The following is a 23,266-nucleotide window of genomic DNA, read 5'->3' on the forward strand; positions in this document are numbered from 1 at the left end:
AAACCGACTTTCCTCTCTCATCAGCTCCTACAGCGGAAGAATTACTTCAGAGGCTTTCAGTATATTTGTGTTTCAGCTTGCAGCACTGATAACAGCACTGTCCCTGCCGTTGCTTAAATCAAGCTGAGCAAGAAATGAATAACTTCTATTGTGTGCTCAGCTCCCTTATAAGTTACAGTTACATTTCCAAACACTCCATTCAAAGATGTATTAATAAATGGTGAACTAATGTGACAGATATGCTGTGCCCATACTTTTTCTCCTCTTATCTGGCAGCACTTTTTAAAGGTAGTCATTTTTTGACTGCTGTTCTAACAGCTATGTTCTTCACACCGTGCACCATGGCTGATTTCATTGTCAGGCTACATTTAGTCTGGCATATATCTGTGTGTGGTTTAACCACAGGTTTATTGAAGTGATCATGGTCATTATCTCTTATTTTCCTTGAATGCGTATCATCTCACAGGGAGCTCTGCTATTATCCCTGACATGAGCATATCTGAGCAGTGTCATTTTAAAGACTAATTCAAAGTATCATGTAGTATTTCCTCTAATGGCACAAAACTGATTTACAATTTTGCAGGAAAGTTATTTGCACTGTTATATAGCATGGTTAATAGCTGAGGTCCATAAAGATTGCAATCAAGACATTCCATCACGTTTTATATCTGTCTGCCTTTTATTCATAGGTTTCTTCTCCACTACATATGACCTTTTTCATGAAATATCTCTTCATTTCCAGCGAGTTAATTCACCCTGTTTCTATTGTTATAGCTAGTAGTGGATTTTTCATGTGTTTAATACAGGGTGGTGTAATTTTTCCAAACACCAAATTTCCCTTCTTATTTCCATGAATGTGAAATTCTTAATTATGTATTTGCTGTACCATTAAACTAAAGCAAATAAATGAGATTTGACAAGATGGAGATGACAGTCTTAAGCTATGCCATCTGGGAACAGTGGGATTTGTTTACAGTTTCAGTTCTCACTCCAAACCCTACTGTGTCCTAGCATGTAAAGATCTGTTAAGGAGCAGTGCAAATCAGCTAAAATATGTTGGACCCCCTTGTGTGGCCAGTGGAACTGGGCAGCGGGCTGTAGCAGTGTTTAAAAAACTACAGTCAGTTTACAAGCTCTCAGAGAGACCAGAGTTGGAATTGGCACACCTTGCACTGATTCTGCGTCCTTCTAATGTGACAGCGATGTCAAATGGAGAGTGGCATAATTTTTGTTTCAAAATCCAAAACTGCGGAAAATCTCAAAATTGCTTGCAGTCCTGCAATAAAAAAGGGCTCAGATTTGACTTCAGTTTATACTCTCCCTTGTAAAGGAAGAACCAGAGGATGTGCATAAGCAGGAAGAATACGTGGAGGAACAAGGAGTGAGCCATGACACAGAAGTAGGGGTCAACTCCTGGCTCAGGAACCGATTCCTGAAGCTGGGCAAATCATTCGACTTCTCTGTGTACAACAGATGTGATAACATCTCCTGGAGTGGTGACAGCTTTTTAAAGCAGCTGTTATCTTTCTCTTCTCGTATGTACAAAGCCTAGCAACAAGGGGCTGTGACTGGTGGGGGCATCTACACACTCCTAGAAGGAGATAGTATTTGCATGCAATTTGCTTTGAATGGAAATCATATCCTAATAGCTTTATTCCTGTCATTCTCCTCTTTCCTGAGCTATACCAAAGCTCTGAATTTCCTTTGAGTCCTTGAAAAGCCTCTCATTTAGTTATTTAATTTAGTAATTTATATAATGCTTATGATCTTGGCAGTTGGATGCTTTGCACGAAAGTAAAAATTTAACATTACATAAGCCACCCACAACAGGTAGCAGAAGTTAAATTACTGCTGTTGATGCCATTGAAAACCTTGACAGTCAAATTAACTAGAATTAAAAAAACAAAACAAAACAAAAAACAAATCCATCAAAAGCTAAACACAATACATGAAATTTACATCATCCTCTCCAAGCCACAAAACTCAGGGACTGGCTGCAACCAAATGCCAAATTGGAAACTCCTGCTGGAAAAAGCCCTGTCCCCGTCCTGCTCTCCCCGAGGACCAGACTGGCTGGTGGAGATCCCTCACTGCCAGACAGCAGGGGTAATGGACACAGGCCTGCCTCACAGTTTTCTCGGCTATTTGCTTTTGAGCAACAAAAGCATTTTCCTTCTCTGGAACGTGAAAGCAATGTTGCTACCACGCATTCCAAGGAAGAAGTGGGGAAGGTGCAGGTGAGCCTGCACTACATCGGGCTGCTGTTTTCTTCCTCACACTTCCTCCCTTACTCGGTTTCACATGGACCACGTGGCTCTATGGTTCCTGAATGCTGCTTTTATGTAATTAGAAAAACCTCTGAGATGCAAGGGATTTTCAGCTCTCGTGTGTGCGCAGAGAACAGTATGTTAATTGATTTAACTAAGCTTGTGCTCAGAACTCTTCAGGAAAATAAAGTCTTGCTTTGAGAGGCAATGTGATTCTACGAATTAACACTGGGATGAGAAGTAATTCATTCAACAGACTGTTGTTACTGAAATGTCACATGTACCTGGCCCGCACTGTCAAAATCAGAAGCTTCAACGAGATGCAACCTGCCATCCCCCCCTCAAGTACCTCCCCCCAGGCAGTTAGTCAGCCAGCTGGGTGGCCTGATCTTCAGAGGTGCTGAGCACCTGCAACTTGCACTGACTTCCACATCTGAAAAACAAATTCAGCAGGAGATGTGAATGACTGTTATCTCTGAAAATCAAGCCATTTGGGTAAAAAGGTAGATATTTCATGCTCTTTTTTTTTTTTTTTTTTTTTAGGTTCTGGCTGCTTTATGCTTTGGTTTTTCCCATTTCAGAGATCACAACAGTTTTACCAGCTTCATAGGAGCGTAGTGGTTGTCACTTAGGAAAACACTAAGCAAATGCCGGATGTTATTAGTTTCTCATTGCTTCTGCAATGAACATGTTTCTGACAGCTGCTGGCTCCAGAAGGCTCCCAGCGAGTTTGGCTTCAGAGGCTGCTCGGAGGGCAGAGATTCCTAGCCTGCAGCCAGGTACCACAGAGCCGCCAGCCCCAGGAGAAGAGGTGGCTCTGAAATATTCCAGTTCCTATGCACGCTAATCCCATATAACACCAGGCAGGGATCACAGGAGCCCACAAGTCCAGCAGTAATTCCATAAACAATTCAGTTTAGGAGTTCAGTCGGCACGACGGACATGGGGCTGAAACGTAAGAATATCATGAATACAGAGATCTAACCATTTTTTGGTGAATATTGCAGAAGTAGTAGTATAGCCATGATGGTCTAAGAGCAGAAGTAAAGCAAAGTTTGCGGGGAAAAGTGAAATGTTTCATTAGAGTAGTTTGCTAAAACTGGAAACGACAGAGACGTGATTGGACACACAAGCCCCTCTTCAGGTCTGAAATAGAAACAGCAGCTGAAAAAGCTGAAATTAACCCCTCAGACTGTCTGAAACAAAAAGGTAGTAACTACCTGTGGAGACAATAAGCTTGTTAAATAGTCTGGAAAAGAGAGAGAAATATATTTATCCCTTTTCAAGGCTAGAGAGGTTAGCTTGGGTTGGAGGGTGTTAAAGGAGAACATGCCTCAAAAGAGGCTTTAATATCTTAGTATTTGTTAGAGAGATGAATTCTGGGACCTGTACTCCTGTTTTGGAGGTATTTCATTGTGTCTCTGTGTGAATAACACCAAAGATCTCAGAGGTGGTGTGGCTGCATTGGGAGATTTATCTCCCACTGGAAGATGGGTGTTTCTGTCCACCAGTGGCTGGCTGAGCTCGTCCCGGTGCATCACGGTTCTTCAGCCTTAGCTGTTGTGTCCAGGAGGGCATATGGCACAGTGGATGGGCCGCAGAAACGTCTTGTAAAGGCTCCAAGCATGATTGCTGTTGTGAGAAGATGTGTTGCCAAATTCAATGTTTCCTGCTCAAATACAGTCTCAGTCTCCTTGGTGTGTACTAGCCCCGAGTATTTGTTTGTGGGGCTGAAGTTAGTGAGGCTGGGGCTATATGAAAGGTAGGAGTTCTGGTGCTGACATATCTTTTTTGATTTAGGATCTTGTAAGTTGTTAATTATTGTTTACATAGGTCCCAGATTAGGCTGGTAACTTTAGTGTTTGACAGTATTTTAGGTCCTTTTAACTCACAGATGCCATCCACCTGCCCAGTAAAGGACATCTAAATATTTAAAGTGATCTCCACAAATGATCTCTTCAGAGCAAATGAGGTGGGGTCTGAAAAGCCCTGATCTTTTGCATAGTGGCTGATTTTCTTCAGGCAAGCATATTTATCTGTGAGTCTCTTACCACAATTGGTAAACCACAGTTTGATACTTGATCAGGTTATCTAAGGTGATTTCAGTGCAGTGGTATTCAAGAGAGTTTGATGGAGGGACAATTGTTATTGAATTTGATAAAAATCAATGAGGAAATTAATGTTTTCAGTGTAAATGATAAAGCTTTCACTTAAGTATATAAGATAGAGCACAGGCTTAGTGATATAAAAACATAGAACCTCTTTTTATTTTCCTTTACATTTTCCCTGTTTCTTTGTGCTCACACTGTGACCATTGTCTGAAGAAAATTGACTGAAATGAAGATGTACTGAGTGGGGATGAACTAGATGACTTTTTGATTTGTATGGGCTGGAGCACAGAAGGTTGATATTCATCTTGGAGACATAATGAGGACAAACTGGGATGCTCTCAGAGAGTGGAATGTGGTAGACAGGCTCGGAATATTCCTGGTGGACATGAGAGTACTATAGTGGGGATATAGTTATGGTCAATAACTGTTTCATTGTGGAGAAAACCTGCTGTTTTCTGCACAGAGTCTTCCTTGACTTCATTAGTCATAGTGTCATCTAGTTGCATGTTTGCACTACTTGTGATTTAGGATAGACTTTCTTTGTGAGACAGGAAAAAGCTGCAGTGATGGCTGGTTTGTCATTTCTCTTCTGGCTCTTTTCCTGAAGTAGTCAATATAGCCGTCCAGGAGAGGTTTTTGTCTTGAGGCTTCAAATCCAACATGTTTCCTTGTCTTCTTCCTGAAGTTGCCATAGGAGGAGAGGTACTGAAGTTAACTTCTGGTTCGTTAAGGAAGGAGTGTGAAGGAAAGTATCAGCAAAATAATTCTATTCCCCATATACAAATATGTCACCTGGTTGTTCCTCTAGGGAGACATTTTGGCTTTTGGAGCAGATAGTTCCCCTTAGGTTAGCAGGTCTTTCATTGACTGAAGGTGTTTGCATGGTTCTTGATCAGGTAGAGGCTGGGGCAGCTGACGTGTTGGTTGGTTTTCATGTTCAGTGCCTGTCATGGTTATTTTTATAGCATTTTGGAGTCTTGCAAAATGTTTGGGGAAACTTCAGAAGCACTTCATTTTAGTCTGCTTCTTATTTTAGTTCATCATTTTGGAGTGGTTAGGTAAAGGAAATTATTTTCCAGGTTTTTTTCACATTCTCATAGATAACTCCTATAGCATATTTGGAATGGTGAATCTTAGTCGAATGGTTACTGATGGTCACGTCTCTAGGAAGCTCCTGGAATAACCTCATAAAGTAGAATAATTTCTTTGAGCTAACAATTTATCACCCCTCCCTCTGCTAACACACTGCCTCCATTTCAGAGATAGCAGCTGCCTTTTCTTTTTGGTAATCTAACTTGTTAACATAAAGAAATTAAGTTCAGAGTAATTGCTCTCTACCCGCATTTATCTTTGAAGTCTGCTGCTTTCTTTTCAGACCTGCACGAGGCCTTGCATTCCTGAAAGCTATCTATTTTCTCCAACCACAGTAATTGGTCCAATAAAAAAATATTACCTCTGCCTACAAACGTTACTTTGCCCTAAGCCACCACAGCTCCTGCTTGAAGTGCGATGGCAAGTTTCCAGGTTCTCAGCTGAGGCAGAAGGTCAAAAGGATTATAAACAATTAAAAACATCTTAATCCCCATTAAATGGTGGTGAGTCACTGAGGAATGCCCAGGGCAGATCAAAAGCTGTTGCAAGGAGACAAGTTGATAGGGGGAGGCTCTGTGGGAAAACCCAGAGGGAGCTGGTCCTTCCAAGGTCCCCATGCAAGGGGTGGACAGACACCTTAAAAATGGGCATGATTTATTTTGGTTTCAAAAAGGTATTTTTTACCGGTAGTGATTTTGCCCTGAAAAACAAGACTTTAAAGAGGCTGCCTGCTCATTGCATTATTCACTACCCTTGCCCTCAGAGGGAAGGGAGCTGCCATCAAGCATGCAGAAGACCCCACAGTTAATAGCTAAGAACTACAAGTCAGGAACAACAGCTTCACTTAGTCGTGTCCCAGGTCATGCCTGCTGTGGGAAAGCAACAGAAGATCGGCGAGGAGGATTGTAAATACGCTCAAGTGACTCGCACCTGGGGTGCTGGAAAACACATATATCACACTAATTGTTATTCGGTCTCGGGTGCTTGCAAGAAAAACACTTGCACTTAGATAACAGAAGTCTGTGATGGACTCAGGGACACCTTATCTAGTAGCCACTTGAGAATCCTGGCCAGTTGTTGAAGAAGATCAAAGCACAGTGGGAAAACTATGCCTGTTTGAACCCTTTTAAACACCAGCAAGAACAGGGAGTCTGTGCCCGCTCTTGCTAACAGGGACTCTCTCGCTGCCAAGGACTCTTGCTAACAAGAACTCTCTCTCGCGCCGCGGTGCCCGTGGTCCCTGCTTGCGTGCCTCTGCCCGGGTGTTGCTTCGGAGATTCCCCAGTCTGTGAGGTATGGAGATTAAATTTGTTCTTTGCTTTCCATCTGTGGTTTGTGGTTGTTCCTGCATCCTGCCTGCATCGGCTCACACACCCGCGTGGAGGAAAGTGCACAGTTAGCATCTAAGTCAGAAAATGGCTAAGACCTAGGAGGAAGAGGAGGAGAAAACTATTTACAAGATTGGATAACTCAGGGATACTTTTCATACGGCAACTACGATAATGCCTATGAAGTGGGCATTTAGAAGTGTCAATGTTTCTAGACTTTAACGGGATTTTAAAGAGGAAACGATGTGTTTATGCATCACGGACACATCCAGAACTCTCTTATCTAGGAGAAAACAAAACACAAGTGTTTTGGCAGTACTCTTGCCTTGATGTGCCATCCCACAAGCTATACTTACCTGTTAGGCAAAAATCTTCTGAAACCCTCAAGGGTGGATTGTTTCTCAATTGCATGATCATCTTTTCAAATTTTCTTAGGGTACTTGATAACTAGCTACTGCCAGACAAAATATGTTAAGAGTAGTTGGCCTGTTGTTTCAATACAAGAACAAATCTTCCGGTCCCCAGAATCTATGTTTGCCTGAAAGAAATGAGAATGTAATGCTCTCATAACGGTTAGCAAATGAAGTGAGGAAAACCATTGTTTCAAATTGAATCTTGAGCCTTCAATTCTGTCATGAGTAGGTATAAAAGAACATCTTTTATTCTGCCTATGGCTATCATAAAATCAAATTATTTTTGTGTTGTCCAAGCTTTCTTTCAAATAAAGTAATAACGGAAGAAATGATGGGGCTGGGGAAGAACTTGTGCATCTTTTCTTTTCCAAGCTCTCGGATGAATCATAGTCACACATGTCTGAGTAACCAATTTCACTAGTACATTTCCCAAACTCCCCAGCTGTAACTACGACAACGCAGTCAGAGATTGAAAATGTCTTTTAAAAAAAGAAAAGAATTTAATTCACCCAGGTCCTTTATACCCTGTTAAGAGTAATTAAGTGCCTTTTAATCAAGGTAGCAGTAGATAACCTTCTGGTGCTGCAGTGACCCCTGCAAAGTAGACGTGAGGCCACAGGGGCAAGCCGTGCGCTCTGTCTCCAGCCTATTGCTTTATAATCATCTATAATTAGGCAATGCTCTCAAAAATGATATGTTATGGCGTAATTAAAGACAGTACTACAGCATAAATATAAACCAAACACATAAATGTGCGTGTAGATGAGTAGATATGCATGGAATATACCTAATTCTGCTGGTAAAGGATACCTTAATTCTGGCATTTCCTCACTTTGGAGCTTTGCAACTGTTACAGTTTTGCCTTTATCTCAGGTACATCATTCGAGGGAGGCCACCAGGCTGTGGCAGGCCTGTGTGGCCTGAGCAATAGGTGACACAAGAGGACAGCACGGGGCCGACAGCCAGGAAATTCCACTCTGCTGCTGACTCCACCACCACTTTCTGATGCCCCCTTGGGTCATGTCACCACTCTCCTGGCGAATCCGCCTCTAAAACACGGACGGCACAGGTTGGGTGCAGCCGAGCCCACATGGAAGTCCGTGCCACGCTGGCCTTGGAGGCTGCTGCTCTCCTTCGAGCGTGTGCCCAACGTCCCCCTGTTAATGTGGGGAGCGTTGTCTTGGCCTGAGTGGTGAGTAACGTAGTCCGAAATGAGGCAGAAATGAGGCAGTTAAAATACTCAGTTTTGAATTAGAAGAAGGGAAAACCAGCACAGAACTTATTTTTCTTTCGTACATAAATAAGTCTGGAAAGAGAAAGTTCTATACTGGCCTGAACGTATTAAAGTGCACTCCCCCTGCCCATTGGTTTCAGTTGTTTGCTGGAAGTTATCCATAGCTGCTGAGGAGAGTTAGCGGCTGTTACTCAACATCTTCTGCCAGATAGAGCATTATTCATGGGAGCCAAGCTAATGTCAGCACTAAACAGACCTGATTCTTTGTGACTGGCACTTGTGCTCTCCTGAATTCATCATCAATCACTTAACTGTGTATCTCAAGTAAAACACTGAAGTCACATTAAATGTATCAAGCAGAAAGCTGATTAAATGCCTACCAGTACCAAACTGACATTTTGCTACAGCAACAAATGATTTTACACATCGCTGTCTTTGGGTCAGGAGGATTTCAAAGTTATATGGTTATTAACCAATTTATTTTTTCTGTTTTCCTGCTTCTCCTGAGTATAAATTTACTGTTGTGACAACTAACATCCGCCAATGTTTCTATTATATTCTGCAAGAATTTTTGTACAAGAATCCTTATTTGCAAAAAAATAAATGCTTTCCTTAACAGATTTAGCTTCTTCCTTCTTCTCCAGTAAATAACAGGTAAAATTAAAATGTTTCTGTGTATCTAACATTTTTTAAGGTTATACTGACGTGTCAAATTCTCTTCTGAGATGATTTTTCTGTCAATCCAGAATGACGTCAATGGCTCCCATGAATCCTTTTGGGGAATGTAAGTTGCCTTGGGGGAGGAAAAAACTTATTTTACCGTGCACCATTTAAGTCAAAAGATATATCTAGATATGCGGTAGCGTTTGAACCAATTTCTCTCTCTTTTAACTGCAGTTATATCTTGCCCTTTTCCCTGAATAGGTACGAAGAGAGTTCATTAACTTAGCGTGCTCAGAGGAAAGATCGCAGTATGTGTTTGTGTGTGTTCATCTACATGCCCCTCTCTGCCTAAACCACGTGTACCAGAGTAGACTTCAGTAGACTGAAGTACATGACAGGCAGCAGAATTCATCTCTGATGGTGTCTTCTATTACCAGTTATGTCAGGTAATAACTTTCATAGTAAGAATATAATTGTGTTCAGAAATGAAGAAAACGAACCTATTTTTTTCACTTAGGAAGGCCTGTTATTGCCTACTGCGGCAAAAAGACATTTTGCACAATGCTTTTTCCATTCAATTTTTTAAATGGAGGACGTTCATATGTCTTTTTTACAGAACTCTATACAGAATGGGTTCAAAGCCCACAAAAGCCAGGGAAAGTTAGCAACTACTTAGGATGGTTTTGCATCAAGATTATGCTTAAAATACTGAATTTTACCTAAATTTCTTTGGCCTTCCATACATCTTTTCTGTAACAGAGGAACTTTATGATAGAGCCATTGTAAAATCCACATAGATAAAGAAAAGATTTTTTTTAAAAAAAAAAAAGCAGAATAACAACCTACTTCAGAAATAGAGATATCATGTTAGATACACAATACACTATTCTCATTATCACCATTATTCATAAGGATGACTCACACCAACAACTGATGTGTGTTTATTTGAAATCTTTTTCCATTTATTGTTCTCTCCAGAATCAGAGGTGATGAGGTGACAGTATGTCTGTTTTCTTTTATACATTGATTAAAAAAGGAAAAAAGAATCTGCCTCATTTCTATGAGCAAGTAAGCATAAAATGCTTGTCTGTATTTCTTATGCATTAAAGAATCTGCACGGGGTCATAAGCAGTCAGCGTTTATCCAGGCCCACTGACGCATAGGTGTTTCCAGAACTCCCATTAACTTTATGGAAAATTATAGACACAAATCTCTGTGCTTGCTTGATAAATTAGGCACCTATTGTCACAGAAGAGTAAACAAAAATTTGACCAAACCTTACTAGACATAGACTTTACTTGGTTGTACTTCAGAAGGATATTCTGTTCAATAAACCAAAATCACTCTTACTTCTACACATTGGGATGGTCTGTGCTTGTTTGTTCCTCACTTCATATTACAATTCAAGACTCATTCAGCTAATAGCATAGTGTCAGAAAGGAAAAAAATTACTACAGTTTGTTCATCTTCTATTCACATGTGCTCTGTGATATTTTGTTATTTAAATTATAAACAGTCATTTTATGCATCTGACTCCTTGCCATAGATCAGGAATTTCCACACAGAACTGTGACCTTGCGTGTGCACCCATCCTTTGTTAAAGGAAGTCTTTACTTCAGGTGGTAATGGAGGTCTGATTCAGGTGGAATCAGGCAGAAGATCTCCCCCAGACAGAAGATCAAAGGTCAAGTCCCAGATTCCTACATACGTGTTGGACTTACCTAGAAATTGTCCCAGATTCCTAAATATGTTTACAACTCACCTAGAAATTACAGCTGTCCTCTGCATCTGATGGGTTTGATTGCATTTGTGTTTTCTTTCCTAATGCACGGTCAGTCTAGGAATCCAATCCATTTCATAGGAAGTTGTCATTGTATTACAACTTTTCACTGAAAATTAAAAGGTAAAGCATTCAAGATGCTTTCGTTCAGTCATTGGCTGAATGACAATTCACTAATAAATACTACAGGTCAGTAGAAGACCTGTCTAGCACAGACAGCTCCATCCTCAACACGGTGGCTTTTCAGAAAGCCATTTCTTGGCTTTCCTCATGCACTATAGAGAGAACATAAACTTAGGGCTCTGGACACCACCCCAAAAGCAGAACACTGAAAAGATTTGTGCTAGCATGTTTACACTTCATCGGCTAAATACTTTATGGGATCTAGCTTTTGACGTAATGATTTACACTCAGATTTGCAAAGAAGTTGATAGAATGAAATGTGGCAGTGAAAGACGGTGAAATGAAGTTTGTAGCATCTTGAATTCCTGTTGACCAAAAGCGTGTTTCTGGACAGCTAATAGGGCTCCTGTGATACAAAGTAACCTGCTATCCTGAACTAACCCCTACATCTGAGCCCTAACCAAGGATTAAAACAGACAGTTATCAAAATAGGTCAGTAAATCAGTGAGTTACTACTCAGTTAGACATTGCTTAGTCCAGTCACCAGGCAGACATGATAGAAAAATGAATCTGTACAAGTCCTAAAGTAAGATTGAAAACTGGTGGTTCGCTATTTAATTAAAAATAATTGATGCTTATATAAATGCAGATACTGCTTTTCAATCTGAAAACTCTATGTGGGGCAGGGAAATGATCTGTGTCATCAGAATATTTCACTTTCGAAACCAAATTATTCTGTACTCAAAAGCCACAGACTGAAAGCTGCTAACACCCCATCATCCAGACCGCTATTTTCTGTGGTGGCCAGTCTCCTCTCTTTTTCCCATCTCCCTCTCTAAACATAGATGACACCTCAGCAGAAACATTCAAATGAGACACAACACTCGGGTGGTGGCTCAGCCTCCCTCGTGTCTTTCAGAAAACTGACAACTAATCATTCAATAATTTTGCAGGGCAGAGTTTCGGCTCAGTCTAGCTTTGGGGCTCTATTCTCCTGATACATTTTCACATGCTTTCATATACTCATGCATACATGCACACGTTTTTTTTCACACTCTACAATAATAAAAGTATGTTACATCTCTGCGGGAATACAAAGATAAAATATGAAAGAGAAGATTCTTTGAAGGGTTTGAATTCCCTAACACATTTTGTTCTCCGTTTTGCAGGGGTTAGGAATAGACCTCTGCAATCAGATGGTAAGTTCACAGCCAAACCCAGTGTTTCAAGCCAGCAGGTATCTATAAATGCAGGAAAAGTGCAAATGCTGGCATGAATTACAGTTATATTGCAAATCCTATTCTCAGAGGGAGTCAATTGCTGGATCTTCGAACGTCACTCTTTTTGAGATAGTTTGCTGAGCTGAAAGGCAAGACCCATATCCTTCTTTTCACCTCCGGCACTGTCAATTTGAGCCTACTCCTCCTGGGAGGAGCTCTCTTTCTGGTTAGTCAGTAAAGCAGGCGTATATTGATATACCCCTCAGTATATCAAGTCTGCCTGCCAGTACCTTCAGGATAACATTAATTTAGGAAATCCCTGCCTAAAGTCCTAGTATTTTCTTAAATACCAGCTATTATATGTCATCTGAACACACAACCCTAAAAATTTGAAGTGATTGTGGATTTATAGAGAATGGTAGTCATGCATCCATCAGCTTCTTAAATCATGTTTCACATGTCAGGATAAAAAAAAAGTCACATCTTTATCTTTTCAAATTGAGTTGAACAATTTGGTACAACCTAACTGAACAGAAGGTCATAGGTTTATCTTTTCAAAGATAAAGGTTTATCTAAATCAAAGCACAATTTATTGTGAAATTTAAGTCTACCATGAAATTCAAGTCTGTCCTAGGCCCGTGTTTTCATGTAAACTTTTTCTTTCAGAAAGTCAGCTTGAATTCACAGACCTCTACAGCATCAGTTTTACCAAAATCACTTCCCCCATCAAGTGATGACTTCATTCATCCAGCGAGTTATTTCAGCAGGAACTAGAACAAAAAGACTAAGAGTCCATAGTGATTTGTATTTGTAAATAACTATGCAAGTGTCCATAATATAGCAGTTCAGCAAATTCTCTTGGTGGTGAAAGAGCAAGCATTTAGCCTCATATAAACATTTGGGTGTTATTTGAAGACCGTGAGGAGTTACAGCCATGTTGGACCACTACCTACAACAGTTTTTTCCCACATCTAAGTTTAGTCGTTTGATGTTATTTTTCTGCCCTAGCTATGACATAAGTAATATCTTCCCAGAAGTTTTCTCAGACAGATTTTCTTTAAGGTCGATAGGTGTGGTGCGGGTTTTGGGACAGGTAGAGTCCGGCATGAGAAAGCAATGGTAGAATCAGGGGTTAAATATTTGAGAAGTGATCTAACGGTATGTTTTCTCAAGTCAACAGAGGATGAAGGAGTATGTCATTGCTGGGCAGGATGGTAAGTGTGGTGTATCGGTTGCCTAGTTTACAGGCAATTTTGGCTGAGAAGCAGGCGACACACTGTAGATTCACTGCTATTTTCTCTTCCATTCCACCACTTCAATCCTCCTTGCTCTGGGCTAGATACAACTCATGAAATGGATCTTCTTTCCCTACATCTGGCTTGGCGTTATAAATACATTTATAAATACATAAAAAAGAATGTGTGCGTTTTCGTGAAAAGCTGCTCCATGTAAACCGCTTCCTCTTCTTTGAGTTGCTACTGACTGCCTCCAGCACTGATTAACCTGATTACTCATAGCGGCTTGATGTTACGTTTTCTGTGGCATTCTTTTCTCATCGAGAGCAAGACTTGCCCATGTGTAATGAGGAGACAATCTGAATTGCATAGCCTTGTACTTGTGAGGATGTACTAAGCCCTGGTCTGATTCCCTGCTTGAATTCCCAGAGCTGGCAATGAGAACTTAAAAGGAAAAAGAAGTGAAAATAAGCATAATTTCTATGAGGAAAAAAAAAAAAGGATATTCTATTCTGTTCTTGTCCTACTCTTATCAACATCAGAACAGTGCATCTTCCAGTATGAATAAAGTAAAAAAATTCATACCTGTCACTTGTGGTTCAATTTTCCTCTCAAGGTAGACAATAAACATCAAATCCCACAGTATCAGTTTTTTACTTGCTTCCGAGGGAAGAAGCTTATTTTTTAAAAAGACTTTCAAGTCCCTACTGTGTGTATTGTTTGGAATATCAACAAATATGAACCACAGGCCAACCACACAGGAAATGCAACATAATTAATCCTATTTAATTACTGGTGGGGACAGTGTCACTTCCTAGCATCCAAAGCACCTGAGCCTATTCTAAACTTTTTAAACATAATTTAACTTTAGTCACCTGTGCTGAAATTTCCAAAGCTGTATATCTACTTCAGGCTGGTTTTGTGGGCGTGTGGTTTTGAAATTTCAGCCAAAACCACGGTCAGCCATTTCTGAGAATGAGACTAAGGGAAAATATGTTGCTTTGCTGGGCCAGAATATTACGGTGATGGGGTTTTTTTGACATCTGCCCTACATTTTCGAGGCGGACACCTCAGACTTGGAAAAGGAGGGCAGCTCACAACAGCAGTCCTGTTGTTTCCCCAGTTGACATCCTCTTCTTCCTCCATCCCTCTGTATACAATTAGGCCTCATCTCCTTATATACTGGACCAGTTTGCGTTTTACCTCTTAGCCACTTGCGCGTTTTATCACTCACTTCCATCTGAAATGCAAAACTGGACTGTGACCCATGCTCAAGCTGAACCTGCCTTATTGGTTTGCTGAGACTGAAGCCCGTTTGGCAGGGGGGTTGAACAAGATGATCTTTAAGGTGCCTTCCAACACAAACCATTCTATGATTCACTATCAGCCACACTTGTCTGAATTAAAACCACTAGCTGTACAGTGCTGTTTTCATGAGCAGCCCTTTCGTGGTTGTTACAACTGTGTTTGTTTAACATCACACCACACCGCCACAGAGGCTGCTGGACCTCGGTCTTTCCCCAGGTGATGTCTATCACCCCTAGAGAAGCTTTGCAGCTACAGCTTGACAGCTGCTCTCGTAGGCAACCATTCTACATCACCCCAAATGACTGCAACAGCCCTTGGAGCTACAGAACGATGCTGCCCAGTCCGAAAGAAAAAGTGAGGATGGGTGGGTGCGTGGAGGGATGTGGAGAAGAAAAAAGATGGATAGAAATGAAGCCTCACAGTCAAGTGATATATTCCAGCAAAACAATATCTGTAGCAGTTTTCCTTAATTACAAAAATGCTTTATCATGCCAATTTTATTTTTAGTGTCAGTCTATCTTTTGTAAGTATAGGATATATTACCACTTTATATGTTTGCTGTACTTAATTCAAATACCGAAACACTCAGCTACTGATTTGGCAAATTACCAAGTATAATGGGTAACGCTTCCAATACTTATTCAGAGATTCAAGTATTTAACAATATTTTATGGACAAGAGTAAACTAAAATAGATCCCTCCCCAATTTTAGATTTAGCATCAAAACTGAAGAAAAAAATCACATCTGTATGTTAATGCTGGTAAACTTTTGGCTCAGCTAACACTTCAAGCTTTCTCATGTCGAGGTTGAAATAGAGCTCCCATTGCCTTCAAAAAGTCTGGACCCACAAGAAACGGGTATATATCCAGCCTTGATCTCCTCATTTCCTAATGTGAATACATTAAATTGTCCAGCACAATTTCTTTCTGTATCTTTCTCTATGTACTCTTAAATAAGGTCTGAATGTTATTAAAAAGTAAACATGCTCTTAAAGTGTCAAAAGCTTGGCCACTCATCTTCTTTTCAAATGTTCCATAACTACACAATATAAATAGAGAAACTAAGAAAAGAGAAGAAAAGCTTTTCTGTTAAGCAATACAGGGAAGACTTACTGGTTATTTACAAACCCAAAACTTACCCTTTGGATGGGCATACTGCAGGAACTTGTATGGAACAAAACAGGAGTATTAGGTGTGAAATGTTCTTTGCATAGCAATTCTTGTTCATCTTCTGCCTTTCACTGCCTCAGTCTGTCTTTCTCCTCTAATCAATATTTTTCAAAGATTCTTTATTATCGTGGCTGCAGGGAAATCACCATTATATTTGTTTGTAATATGAGGTATAAATAGTAACTTATGGTTTTGAGACATAGCATTCCAAAAGAAAATTGGAGTTTCCTCTCCTTTTTTCAGCCAGAGTCCCTCAACAACATGCAAGTGAAGTGACCTGCTCTGTTATGATGGAGCGCTCTCACAGTCCTTACCTGCCCCTGCTCCTCTCTCTTCATCCTGTATTTCTGTGAGTCATTTCAGGCTCTGAAACTTCTGGATTCAGTGCTGACATCCAATGTTTTTCATTCTGTTTCTAAGAGAAATGCAGGCCTTCAGAAAATCTATTAGTATTTAAATAAATTAGAAGCACAAGATTTTCAATAGTGGAACAGCTTCACCTGAGGGCAAAGTTTCAAATTTAAGGCATTTGCCTTTCAGATTCTGACTTACCTTTTTACAGAGGCATAAAAAAAAAAAAAAAGAAAAACAAACCAAAACAAACAAACAAAAAAAAACCTAACCAAAAAAAACCCAACAAAACCCAAGACAAAGAAAGCCTTGTTTGGCTAGAATCCCCAGAAAAAAAGACTTTGAGACACATGGCTCATACGCATTGCTTCAGAAGCTCTGAATGCTGTAAGTTCTGAACGTACAAATACTTGAATTATATAGGTTGCCCGGGGAAGTTGTGGATGCCCCATCCCTGGAAGTGTTCAAGGCCAGGCTGGATGGGGCTTTGAGCAGCCTGGTCTAGTGGGAGGTGTCCCTGCCCATGGCAGGGGGGTTGGGACTAGATGATCTTTAAGGTCCCTTCCAACCCCAACCATTCTGTGTAATTCTGTGATATGCAACCTGAAGAAGCACTCAAACTGGAATGAGGGGGACTAGGGCTTCTTGGGAAAACTCATGGAGGAAAAAAAAAAAATGTTTTTCATCGATTATGACAAATTATCAGCAAGTAACTGATCCCGCAACTGAGGCCAGTCTGAATCAGCTGTAGCTTCACCTGAGATAGAGTAATGCTATCAGTGCACCAGGTGCTATCAGAAACCTGTTGAGGGGCAGTGGATTTTTTAGGTTGTTTTTTGTGATATTTCAAAAACATTTAGTCAAAACAGGTTGCCTTAAGGTTTGCCTCCTTCCGGAAGGCAGGGGAGTAAGGGTCAGGATGTAGCGTTTAAAATGTTGCAGTCCTTTTGCAGACCACCTTTTAGCTATTGGTTTGAGAAATACGGCCCTGAAGGCTGAGACAGGTGGCAAGGCCCTACACGGGCTGGCACCAGAACCTGGCCTGTGCATTTTCTAGCTCGTTTTCTGCCATTAGCGGCGGTGGTGGCTGTGAGCAGATATGGTCACCCCGCAGGAACCTTTCAGGGCTTGACTGACTCATCACTTTGCTCGGCAGGGCTGCTGGTGCATAATATGCCGAAGCGACTCACCTCCAGGTGCTAACAAAGGCCCCCAGCAAACAAACAAATAAATAAATAAATGGTGCAATCGTTTCTAACAAAACTGCTGTCCGTATCTGTGCTGCCTTATCAGACAATTAACGCTTTTGTGTGCAGCAGGTATTAGAAATCAAGGGGAAGCCATTCGTAAGTGACTTGCCGGGTGGCAGTGATGCTAGAGAAATGAAGAGCAAGCTCTGTTCAAAGGCTGTTGTTGTTAAAGATGCTAAATTGATCAGATTTTGCCTTCAGCGAAAAAAAGAAATGGAAGAAAACCCTCTGCAGCCAAAGAGCCTATAAGCAAAGCCAAAAAATCTACGCTGTTTTGAGCCAAAGGAGAGATTGGCAACTGTTCAAAATGCAAGATAATTTGTTAAAAGGCCCACCCAAAATAAAAATCTCATAGTTATCTGTACAATACATATTTAATACCTTGACAAGAAGGTGGTGCGCATTCAATTCAATGCACAGTGACATAGCTATGTAGCCTCCATTCAGCATTTTAATCTTGATGGCTACCATCATGACAAACATTCATCTATCTCCACAGATTACAATTGATTTCAAATGACTTCAGGTCAATCTCTGTGTCTAATGAGGCCTAAATATATAGGGCTTCTTCAGAGTAATCTAAAGGAACATACAGGAGGAGTTAAAGAGGGGTAAATCTGAATCTTTCAGCAAAGATTAAGACTTCTTATAGAGAAGGTGAGGAAAGGACAATATTACACAGGACAGTTTGGATAAGCAGCCCAAAATCCCCATGGCATGTGTTGCCAAATACTGTCTGAGGGTGACATAGTGTACTCTTATGAAAATGCTTCAGAGTGTTTGCATTTTTATTGCCTACTTTGTTTTAATCTATAGTAATTTCAACCATGTTCTAATCCGTCAACTTCGTTGTATATTTACGAACACTCTCCACTCAAGTGGCTCCGATATGGAGCTGAAGTGCAGACAATCTTGTTGATGGGCCCTTGAAATCAGCTTAATTATTAAATTCCCTTCAAACATTCCTTACATTCACAACAGTGAATGTAACCAACACTGTGAATCTAATTTTCCTTCAATGCAATGTAGAACTAAGAATCTCGTCCTGCAAAAAGCACAAGTCTTTCCGCTTCAGAGCATGTCTCTACCTCATTTTGCTACATAAGGCAAAATAAGATGTGATCGTGGCACACAGCATGTTTAGGGTTAGGCAAGATATGCCTTAGTGGGCAGGAGATTCAGGCAAAAATCAGTTTTAACCACTGGAGAAAGAGCTCTGATTTTCATGGGAGTTAGCACGGCTCCAAGTCCACTCTGAAGGGCAGCACCAGCAGCACCACACACCACTTGAGCAGTCAGCTCCCCAGTCACCCCAGTAACAGAGGGTCCTCTTATGAGTCCGTGTTTTTCCTCCACCAGGAGAAAGCTCAGTAAGCAGTGGCAAGCCCATGAGAGGAAGGGGAGGGAGAGGAAGCTGGTCACTTCCCAGCTTTCCTTCCAGTCAGCAGTGAATGCTATTTCAGCCACACTGGTACAGGCAGTCGGCAAGGCCCCCGGGACAAGACTGCTTGCTCACTGCCTGCGCTCTGAACCTCTGGGGACCCTCTATGCCACCACTGACTTTTGCCCAAAGTGCAGAGCAGCCTTAGCCTGGCCCTGCATCCCTTCACCCTCAGCCAAGCAGCGTGTGGAGCAACAGCAGTGAGACAAAGTGGCATGGGACTGCATCTGGGCCGGGGTCCAGAGCAGAGGAGCTCCGCAGAGCCCCAGGCTATGTGTTCTGAGTAATGGCAAAGCCTGGACAAAGCCTCTGAGGTTGCATCTGCGTTGTTACTTGTGCTCGTGCTACCTCCGTTCAGCCAGCGAAGCTTGCTAGCCTATGCTGCGGTCATATGCCCAGATACGCTGGGTATCTGTATACCCAGAGATACAATCTCTGGGTATTTACGATGTGCCCATCACTACAATATCTGGGCACTTCGCAAACTGCGCAGAACTTGAAAAATTGCTGCTGCAGGAGTGAGAAATTGTTTGGGTTTTTTTCCTTATTCTATAAGGTATTTTTTATCCTAGGGGACAACAATATGGATAACAGGAATTCCACTGCAGTAATCTTGAATGGGGGAAAGGCCATAATTAGGCATTGGAGGACTTCACAAAGGACTGTGTGGTGTTTTTCACACTCAGAATCTTCAACCTATTAGAGGATGCCTTTCTGAAAGGTATGCTTTAGCTTAACTTGGTGTTACCTGACCTGACAAAGGACTGCAGGGCTGTCTTCTGCAGCTTGTGCTATTTGAGAGTTCACCCAGCTGAATGGCTGGTTATTATGGTCCCGCTCCCAAAAATTATTCACAACACTTCGAATGCATAACGCATAAATTGCTTGAGCTCAAGAAAAGAATTCTATTATTTCACTGGAGTTTATTGTGATAAAGTTAAAAAGCTACAGTTGTTATTCAGCTGGCTGTTCTGGATAAGAAGCTAATGCAACTCCCATCCTTTGAATATCAGCCAAAAAAAATGGAAATCTTGGTGATGTTTTCAATTTGGCAAATTGGAAATGCCCAGAGGAGGTGACACTTATTATGTAGAACAGTTTCTGGGAAGTAAAAGGGATTCAAATGAAAAAAGCTTGGAGGACTTGCAAATAGCCATTCCATGTGGCTCTGTCTCTCAAGCTCTTACACTCCCACGCGCTTTCTATGCACATAATTGCATTTTCCAAAAGACTAGTGATTTTCGGCACTCAATTTCAAATGCATGCCAATGTGGTGTTGTCTTTAGATATAAGTAGATTTTTTGTTTTGAGGCAGAGGAGACATGGAGTGTTATGTTTCTGCATATAACACCCATACAGCTTTAGATTTTGTCATAAGGCCAAACGTTTAGTAGCTGTGGGGGCTGAGCCATCTGGGAGAGAAGTCTGTCTGCCTCTAACTACACAGTTACATCTAGCAGGGCCCCTGTTTGACCACTGCCACTGTAGTATCTCAGTGCACCTAGTGAAAAATAGAAATAACTAAATATTTCTCATGGCCTGACTCTTCCTTTCCCATTACTGAGAAGAATATATATTTTGTTATAGGAAGGTTTTTTATTTCTCATGTGTGTGTGTAAGAGGGGAGGATATTAAAGGAATGTCCTTTATATTGGTTGTTTCTCTGGTCAATGACATTTTCTATGAGAATCTGTAGGCTAGATCTATAGACTCAATAAGAATCTACAGACTAGAGCAGGTCCAGAAGAAATCATGTTCCATACACACGTTTCCTTCCCGTTGATTCACAAAACGTTTGCCAAAAAAGTTTAAAGTCAGAGAAATCAAATACCAGTAGAATTATTGTAGAACGTTTGTAGTTTAAAAGCTCTTCCTTTTAAAAATGGCTTCTAAGTATCTATGTATGAGTCTTCACAAAGTTTCTCCTAAATGGCTTTCGTTTGTGACCTGCACAGGATATAGGACCTACTGGATTTTATCACTTTTAGCAGAAGTTCAAAAAAACCCTTTCTTCTAGATCTTTGATGCAGACATAGCTTTTGCCATTCAATTGGGATAAAAACCTAGGATAGATACGATACAACAAGCTGAAGAATAGCCTGGAAGTTCTGCAGCACACTAAGTCTACTCTCACTGGGTATCCAAGAACATCTAATGGAAAATTTGGCTTTTTACAACGTCCCCAAGCTGTACGTACAGCAGGGTTACAACATGCATCTGCTTATAAGTCAGTAATGACGTATTATTGTCAACTCCCTGGCAGGCTAAATCTTAGAATGGGAAAGGCTGTACTTCACCTTACCCCCCCAAAAAAAATGTATAGCCACTCATAGGGAAATACAATGAGAAGTGTATTTATGGAAGTTGTGAGTGTGCCAGAGAGTTCCACATTATCTTCAGTAATATTCTGATAGGTCAGTTCAGGTTCCATACTTCCCTTCACATTAGGCACAATTACTTTCACTGAGATAAATACCTGTTAAAATGAAATATATTATTTTTGTTATACCCCATATACATAAATAAACAGAGTAGAGTTAAATTTGATTCTGAATTATTTAATTCGAAAGCCTAAATACACACAAACAATATTCAAATTATACATAACAGGTCTTTAGCTGCTGAAAATCAGCACAATAGCCAAATTATGAAATTAGAAGTAAGAGAATACCACAGCAGCAGGGTGCTTTACCTGAGTTAATGCTGCCTGCTTCTTAGCAGAACTCATTAGGCCTGATGGAGCTCTCGGCTAACATAGTTACACAGCAGCTGGTACCCAGGCTAATTGGCTTAGAGCTAGTTTGGGTAACCCTGCACCACACATACTCTTTCAATGTAGACGTACCACACAAGGAATATTTCAATTCAATTTACAAGGAAAACTCCATGGCTTGTGCATCCAAACCATCCGATTATCTCATCATAAGAGCCCTTCTGGCTGTATTATCTGTGACTAAAATTATCATTAATATTTCACTTGCTTTTAAGGAAATACTAAAGGCCTGGGGAAAAAGTGCTTATTGAGTAGAACTATTTAAATAAAAATGCTGTAAAGTTCTGCAGAGACACCTGGAATACTTCAGAATCAGTTTGTAGTACAAGTTTTGGAGGGGTGTTTCTTGATGCTGCCGTTAGATTTTTTGTGTTCCATCGCCCTACATGTTTTATAGTAAATTATGCATAGTAAACTATGCAAACTGGATGTAATATGTTACAACTCTTCCCTGGAAGCACTGAATTTTTTGCTTGCTGAAAAGGAATGGCAAAGAGGAAGGGAGAACATACACAGAGAGATCTGTAACTCCCTCAGTGATCTAATTTGTAGTTGGGATGACATTTAGAAATCTTAGAAATCTTGTAATAACCAGGAGACTGAGAATATTAGGTAGAGCTAGGCAGAACACATTTCGCACACTGCTCTACCAGCTCTGCTCCTGTAAACCCATGTCATGTCAACATCACGCCTTTCTGCAGCAGATGAGCATTTATTCTGGTTATGTATTTGGGAGAAAAAGACGCACTCAGGACAACAGCTGGTAGTCACAGTTGTGTCAATTATATGTACGAAAAGAGCAAGATTTCTGAAACCAAATCATCAGACACTTAATATTATTCCTTGCACTTCCTGCCAGATAAGATGGTTTTGTAAAGTTCAGTCAGATAAGAGGCTGTAGCAAGGAAATGTTGTGTCTAAGAACTAAAATCAGAGGCTTGGTCCTCAAGCCCAGCTGAGCCCTGATGCAACTAAATCATCCCCATTATGTCTTTAGTACTGGGATAGGCTAGCCTGGTCCTCGCTCTAAAATATAGTATCTTAGAGATCTTCCTAATTTATGCCTGCTTATGCTGATCTCTAAGGATTTTCCTGGAGGTAGTACTCCTCCAGCTATTTCTCTTCTTCCACTACAGGTCTGGAAAGAGAGAGAGAAGGCAGGGACCAAATGGAGATATTAAGATATATCCAGCAGATAACAAACACAATGCAAGAAAGAATAAAATTATCATGTTCAAGTTCTATATGGGAGCTGATTTTTTTCCTACCCCTTTTCTCTTCTTAAGTCTTTCTTGTTAGTATAAGGTCTACAGGTAAGTATGAAAAGCAATCCAGACATAAGAAAAACATGGTAGAGTGGCATGAAGTCTAGTTGGAGGCCAGTAACCAGCAGTGTGTCCCGGGGGACAATACTGGGTCCAAGTCTATTTAACATCTTCATTGAGAATCTGGATGATGAGGCAGAGTGGGCAGAGTGTACGCTCAGCAAATCTGCTGATGACACAAA

The 23,266-nt window shown here is 40.8% G+C and overlaps 1 long non-coding RNA gene across 1 annotated transcript; it reads right to left on the reverse strand.

Annotated features, from left to right (window-relative positions):
• Nucleotides 1-4,507: 4,507 nt before the first annotated feature.
• LOC141750290 (uncharacterized) lies at nt 4,508-17,100 on the reverse strand. The gene is made up of 5 exons (XR_012589631.1): nt 16,259-17,100; nt 15,914-16,075; nt 10,871-10,997; nt 7,155-7,336; nt 4,508-6,896 (listed from the first exon to the last, which is right to left on the reverse strand). It is a non-coding gene; the product is annotated as an uncharacterized LOC141750290 (long non-coding RNA).
• Between the last annotated feature and the right edge of the window lie 6,166 nt (nt 17,101-23,266).

Source organism: Larus michahellis, chromosome 1, assembly GCF_964199755.1.
Source record: "Larus michahellis chromosome 1, bLarMic1.1, whole genome shotgun sequence".
NCBI lineage: Eukaryota > Metazoa > Chordata > Aves > Charadriiformes > Laridae > Larus > Larus michahellis.